Raw genomic sequence first — 7449 nt, forward strand, 5'->3', positions numbered from 1 at the left:
GAGAATTAAGGCCCACAATTAACAAGTAGGTTTCACAAAACTAAAAATGTTCTACAGAGCCCAGAAAACAATCAAGTGTGTGAAGGGTAAACCCACAGAATAGGAAAGACTCGTTGCCAGCTATACAACTGAGAGAGGAATACTATTCAAAATATATAAACAACTCAAAGCACAAAAAAATAAAAAATAAATATAACCAGTTTGGAAAATGAGCTTTGGGCCTGTACAGATAATTCTTAAAAGGAAAATGGAAAAGGAAAATAAAAAATAAATAAAAATTTGCACAGAATATTTCAAAAAATGTTTTTCATCTTTACCAGTTAAAGAAATGCAACCAAAACAATCTAGAGACTTTATCTTACACCAGTTAGAATGGCGAAGGTCAACAAAACAATATCCATAAACCAAAGAGCCTGTGAGACTGAAAACTGGTACAGTCCCTAGAGAAATTGTTGTGAAGAATTCTCAAATTGCTAAAATAATCAACCATAAAACCAACTATATTGCTTTTTGACTCCTTGGTATATGTTCAAAGGACTGGACATTGTTCTTCAGATACTTGCTCAGACTTGTTCTTTGTACCTCTGTTTACAGCTAGGTATACTGGCTGGGTTTGTGTTGACTTGACATAAGCTAGAAACATGAGAGAGGAAGGAGACTCATCGGGGGATACCTCCATGAGATCCAGCTGTAAGGCATTTCCTCAATTAGTGATCAAGGTGGGAGGGCCCAGGCCTTACTGTGTGGTGTCATTCCAGAGCTAGTGGTCTGGTTTCATAAGAAAGGAGTCTAAATGGATGACTGACCAAAGAGGAACTGAACAAAGACAACATTAACCATTTTAAGATGGAGAAGGAAAGCTCATTAGGACTCAACCCTTCAAAAACAAAGAAACAAACAAACAGTAAAACAAACTAACAAAAAACACTACAAGCAATTAAGAAATGCTGAGAGTGGAAGATACAGTCTATCCTATAAAGGAGGACACCAATAAATTATTCAGTACCAAAAAGTCAGCTATAAAAATATATGCACAAATAACATTATACTGACTAAGAATGTTATATTTAGAAATATGTATGTATATACTTTTAATTATATGCATATAACAATAAGTACTAATAATAGAAGCCATGAATTTGAAAAAAAATTGAGAAGGAATATGAAGTAAAGGTTAGTGGGAAAAGAGGGAATACCAAGATGATTTAACTGTATTGTAATTTCAAAACAGAAAGAACAAAAGGTGGCTGCATTAAATGTTAATTTTAAAAATTAGCAGAAAACTACAAAAGGACACACTAAAATAAAACTGCATATCAATTTCCATAATAATCACCATTACAACCATTTGATTTGTTAAAATAACGCATAAACCATACATTTCTTTTTCAACTAATTTATTTACTTGTTCACTCTATTCATTTTACATCCTAATTGCTGCCCTCTCTTACTTATAGGTGAGTACACACTGTGCATGTCATTTTAGATCTAAGTTACCTTATTCAGGGTGTATTTTCTAGTTCCATCCATTTGCCTGCAAAATTCATGACAGCCTAGTTTTTAATAGCTGAGTATTATTCCATTATGCAAATGAACCATAGTTTCTGTATCCATTCTTCAGTTGAAGAGCATCTGGACTGTTTCCAGTTTCTGGCTATTACAAATAAAGCTGCTATGAACATAGTGATGCATGTGTCCATGTGGTATGGTGAGCGTCTTTGGGTATATGCTCAGAAGCAGTATAGCTGGGTCTCCAGGTAGAAGTATTCCCAATTTTTTTGAGAACCCTTCAAATTGATTTACAGAGTGGTGGTACAAGTTTGCAATCCCACCAGCAATAGAGGAGTGTTCCCATTTCTCCACATCCTCAGCATGTGCTGTCACCTGAGGTTTTTACCTTAGCCATTCTGATGGGTATAAGATGTAATCTCAGGCTCATTTTGATTTGCATTTCCCTGATGACTAAGGACATTGATCATTTCTTTAAGTGCTTCTTGGACACTCAAGATTCCTTTTTTGAGAATGCTCTCTTTAGTTATGTACCCCATTTTTATTAGGTTATTTGGTTTGTTGCTATCTAACTAATCCTTTATATACTTTGGACATTAGCCTTCTGTTAGATGTAGAGTTGCTGAAGATCTTTTCCAATATGTAAGCTGTCATTTTGTTCTATTGACAGTGTCCTCTGCCTTATAGAGCTTTTCAGTTTGATGAGGTCCCACTTATTGTTGATCTTCGTGCATGAGCCATTGGTGTTCTGTTCAGGAAATTGTCTCCTGTAGCAATGAGTTCAAGGCTATTTCCCACTTTCTTTTCTGTTAGATTTAGTGTACATGATTTTATGTTGAAGTCTTTGATCCACCTGGACTTGAGTTTTGTATACAGTGATAGATATTGATCTATTTTCATTCTTCTACATGCAGATATCCAGTTAGGCCAGCACCATTTGTTGATGATGCTTTCTTTTTTCCAAAGCATAGTTTGGGTTTCTTTGTCAAAAATCAAGTGTCCTTAGGTGTATTGGTTTATTTCTGGTCTTCAATTCAATGCCATTGATCATTGATCAAACTGTTTGTTTCAATACCAGTAACATGCAATTTTTACTACTATTGGTCTGTAGTGCAGTTTGAGATCAGGGAGGGTGATACCTCCAGAAGGCCTTTTATTGTACAAGATTGTTTTAGCTATGCTGAATTTTTTGTTTTCCATATAAAATTGAGAAGTATTCTATCAAACTCTATAAAAAATTGTGTTGGAATTTTGATGGAAATTGTGCTGCATATGTAGATTGCTTTTGGTAAGATGGCCATTTTTCACAATGTTTACCCTACAGATCCATGAACAAGAGAGATCATTCCATCTTCTGATATCTTCCTCTGTTTTGTTCTTCAGAGACTTGAAGTTCTTGTCATACAAGTCTTTCAGTTACTGGGTTAGAGTTACACCAAAATATTGTGGCTTTTGTGAATGGTGTTGTTTCCCTAATTGCTTTCTTAGCCCATTTATCACTTTTTTAAAAAGAGCGCTATTGATTTTGTTTTTTAGTTAATTTTGGATACAACCACTTTCCTGAAGGTGTTTATCAGGTGTAGGAGTTCTCTGGTAGAATTTGGGAGTTACTTTTCTGTACTATCATGTCATCTGCAAATAGAAATAGTTTGACTTCTTGCCTTCCAATTGGTATCCCCTTAATCTCCTTAAGTTGTCTTATTGCTCTAGCTAGAACTTTAAGTACTATATTGAAGAAATATGGAGAGAGGGGATATAGCCTTGACTTGTTTCTGATTTTAATGGAACTAATTTTAGTATCTATCTAATTTGATGTCGGCTATTGGCTTGCAGTTTATTGTCTATATTGTGTTTAGGTATGTGCCTGTATCCCTGATCTCTCCAAGATTTTAATATGAAAGGGTGTTGAATTTTGTGAAAGGCTTTTTCAACATCTAATGAGTTGATCATTTAATTTTTTTTTCTATCAATGTGTTTATGTGCTGGATTTTTATCTATTGAACCACCCCTAAGTCCCTGTGATGAAGCCTACTTCATCATGGTAGATAGCGTTTTTGATGTGTTATTGGATTTGGTTTGAGAGTAGTTTGTGGACTGTTTTTGCATCAATGTTCATAAGGGATACTGGTGGGAAATTCTCTTTTTTTCTGTTGAGTCTTTGTGTGGTTTAGTTATCAGGGTAACTGTGACCTCATAGAATGAGATTAGCAATGTTTTCTTCTGGATTTACTTTGTGGAATAATTTGAAGATTATTGGTCTTAGCTCTTCATTCATGTCTCATAGAATTCTGTGCTAAACTCTGGACTGTTGGGGGGGGGAATTTTAACAACTGCTACTAATTCCTTAATAGTTATAGAACTATTTAAACTATTTACCTGACCTTGATTTAACTGTGGTGTACTGGCTAGTTTTGTGTCAACTTGACACAGCTGGAGTTATCACAGACAAAGGAGCTTCAGTTGAGGAAATGCCTCCATGAGACACAACTCTAAGGCATTTTCTCAATTAGTGATCAAGGGGGAAAGACCCCTTGTGGGTGGGACCATCTCTGGGCTGGTAGTCTTGGTTCTATAAGAGAGCAGGCTGAGCAAGCCAGGAGAAGCAAGCCAGTAAAGAACATCCCTCCATGGCCTCTGCATCAGCTCCTGCTTTCTGCCCTGCTTGAGTTCCAGTCCTGACTTCCTTGGTGATTAACAGCAGTATGGAAGTGTAAGCTGAATAAACCCTTTCCTCCCCAAGTGCTTCTTGGTCATGATGTTTGTGCAGGAATAGAAACCCTAACTCAGACATGTGGTAAGTTATATCTTTCTAGAAAATCATGCATTTTGTTTAGATTTTCCAATTTTGTCAAGTTCAGGCTTTGAAGTAAGACCAAATGATTCTTTGTTTTCTTCAGCTGTCTGTTGTTATATTCTCCTTTTCATTTCTGATTTTGTTGATTTGGATAATGTAGTTAGTTCAAGAGTTTGTCTATCTTATTGATTTTCTCAAAGAACCAGCTCTTGGTTTCATTGATTCTTTGTATTGTTCTTTTTTTTCTAATTTATTGACTTCAGGCCTGAGTTTGATTATTTAGTGTCATCTACTGCCCTTGTGGGAATGTCTGCTTCTTCTTGCTCCTCTCTCTCTCTCTCTCTCTCTCTCTTTTTTTTTAACTTGCTAATATGAGATCTCTCCAGTTTCTCTTTGAAGTTGCTTAGTGCTATAAACTTTCCTCTTAGCACTGCTATCATTGTGTCCCAAAAGTCTGGGTATGTTGTTACTTCCTTTTTATTGAATTCTAGAAAGTCTTTAAGTTTTTTCTTATTTCTTCTTTGACCCAGTGGTCATTGAATAGGGAATTGTGCAGTTTCCATTACTTTTTAGGTTTTCTGTTGTTTCTATTTTTGTTGGAGTCCAATTTTAATCCATGATGATCTGATAAGATGCAAGGGATTATTTCTATCTTCTAATATATGTTGAAGCTTGATTTGTGACTGAGTACATAGTCAATTTTGGAGAAGGTTCTATGAGGTGCTGAAAAAAATGTATATTCTTTTATCATTGGTTGAAATATTCTGTAGATATTGTGTAAATCCATTTGATTAGTAACTTCTGTTAGTTTCTTTACTTCTCTGTTCAGTTTATGTTTTGATGACCTGTCTATTGGTGAGACTGGGGTGTTGAAATCTCCCACTATCAATGTGTGTAGTTCCTTGTGTCATGTAAGCTTTAGTAATATTTCTCTTAAAAATACAAATGCTCTTGAATTGGAGGCATAGGTTTTCAGAATTGAGACATTATCCTGGTGGATATTTCATGAGGATGAAGTGTCCTTCCATTTCTTCGGATTCATTTTGATTGAAAGTCTATTTGATAAGAATGGCTACTCCAGCTTATTGCTTGGGCTCATTTGTTTGGAAAACCTTTTTTTTTTTCAGCCCTTTTCTCTGAGGTAGTATCTATCATTGTTCCTTAGGTATGTTTCTTGTAATAGCAAAATGCTGAATTCTATTTATGCATCCACTCTGTTAGCTTGTGTATTTTTATTGGTAAATTGAATCCATTAATGTTGAGAGATATTAATGATGAATGATTGTTAGTTCCTGTTATTTTAATGTTGTTGTTGTTGGTGGTGGTACTGCAGTTGGTGGTGGTGATGGCATTTAGGGTTTGGTTAATGGGAAGATGTTGCTTAAATTTGATTTTGTCATGGAATATCTTGTTTGCTCCACCTTTGGTGATTGAAAATCATGTTGGGTATAGTAGTCTAGACTGACACCTGTGGTCTCTTAGGTTCTGTAAGACATCTGTCCTGGCACTTTCTATGTTTAGAATCTCTGTTGAGAAATCAGTTGTAATTCTGATAAGTCTGCTTTTATGTGTTACTTGGCCTTTTTACCTTGCAGCTTTTAATATTCTTTCTTTGTTCTGAACATATAGTGTTCATTATTATGTGGCAGGAGGATTTTCTTTTCTGCTCAAATCTATGCAGTGTACTGTAAGCTTCCTGTACATTTATAGCCATGTCTTTATTTAAGGTAGAGATATTTTCTTCTATAATTTTGTTAAAGATAATTTCTGGGCCTTTGATCTGGTAATTTTATCCTGTTCTTATTAATCTTAGGTTTGGTCATTTCATAGTGGCCCACATTTCCTAGATGTTTTGTGTTAGAAACGTTTTAGGCCTGACATTTTCTTTGACTGATGTAAGAATTTCTTCTATGATATCTTCTATATTTCAAACTCTTTCTTTTGGTGATGCTTGCATCTCTAATTCCTGTTCTAATTCCTAGGTTTTCCATCTCCAAGGTGGTCTCTGTATGTGTTTTCTCTATTGCTTTTATTTCTATTTTCAGGTCTTCAACTACTTTTTATTCATTTTTGTCACCATTTTGTATTTTCCTATATTTCTTTTTATTTGTTCAGTTCCTCTTTAAAGGCCTACAGATTGTATCTTCTTGTATTTCTTTAAGGGATTTATTATTTCCTCTTTAAAAGTCTCTATCATCTACATAAGATGAGACTTAAGGACACTGTTTTGCTGCGTTAGGATATCTGTTAGGATATCTGGGGCTTGCTGTAATAGAATAAATGTTCTGATGATACCATATTTCCCTGGCTTTTGTTGATTTTGTTCTTGTACTAATCTTTAGCTATCTGGTTGTTTCTGGTGTTGGCTGGCCTTTAGACTGCAGAGAGAGCCTGCAGTCCCTAATGATAGAAGGCCCCTGGCTGTCTTGTATGGTAGCAGACCTCCACGAAAGCAGGTAGCACTGGTTGTCCTGGTTATTCAAGGTGGCAGCAGGCCTCTAGTGAGATAAGCTGAGCTGTAGCCTGAGGAGTGAAGTGCAGATCTTGGATTGCAGGTAGAGGTGTAGACTAGAATATTTAACATAGTGGGATGATGAAGACCTCAGGAGTACTGGGCTCTCCAGTGGCCCAGCAGCCAGAGGATTGGGGAGTGGGTATCACACATGGTTGTCCTGGGTGGCAGCAGGTCCACTAGAAAGCAGGCTGACCTGTCACATAGGGAGTAGAGTATACATTTGGAATTGCAAGTAAAGAAAAGCATACACTTCTTAAGGGATCTTAATTCTACCAGAGAACATTTGGTTACTCTCATTACTTCTATTTCTCTATTTGACCAAGGAGATCATCTTGTCACACATGTCTTTATAGTAGTTCACAGGAGTTCACACATGAATAATATCTTTAAGTCTTTTTGTGTTCCATGTACCAGGAAGTTTCATAGCATCTTTTCAGAATATGAAAGACATAAAATGGATTCAAGCAAAAAAAAATTATCTCACTTTGCAGACAATATTAGCCCATATGTGAGAAGCCTGAAAATGATTCTAGAAAAATTTTAGATACAATGTTTTACCAAAACAATATTGTAAGTTCAGCAACATTGCTATATGAGAAAAGTGACTATATTGTCAAATAACTCAGGAAGT

The sequence above is a fragment of the Mus caroli genome, chromosome 3, assembly GCF_900094665.2.
Source record: "Mus caroli chromosome 3, CAROLI_EIJ_v1.1, whole genome shotgun sequence".
NCBI lineage: Eukaryota > Metazoa > Chordata > Mammalia > Rodentia > Muridae > Mus > Mus caroli.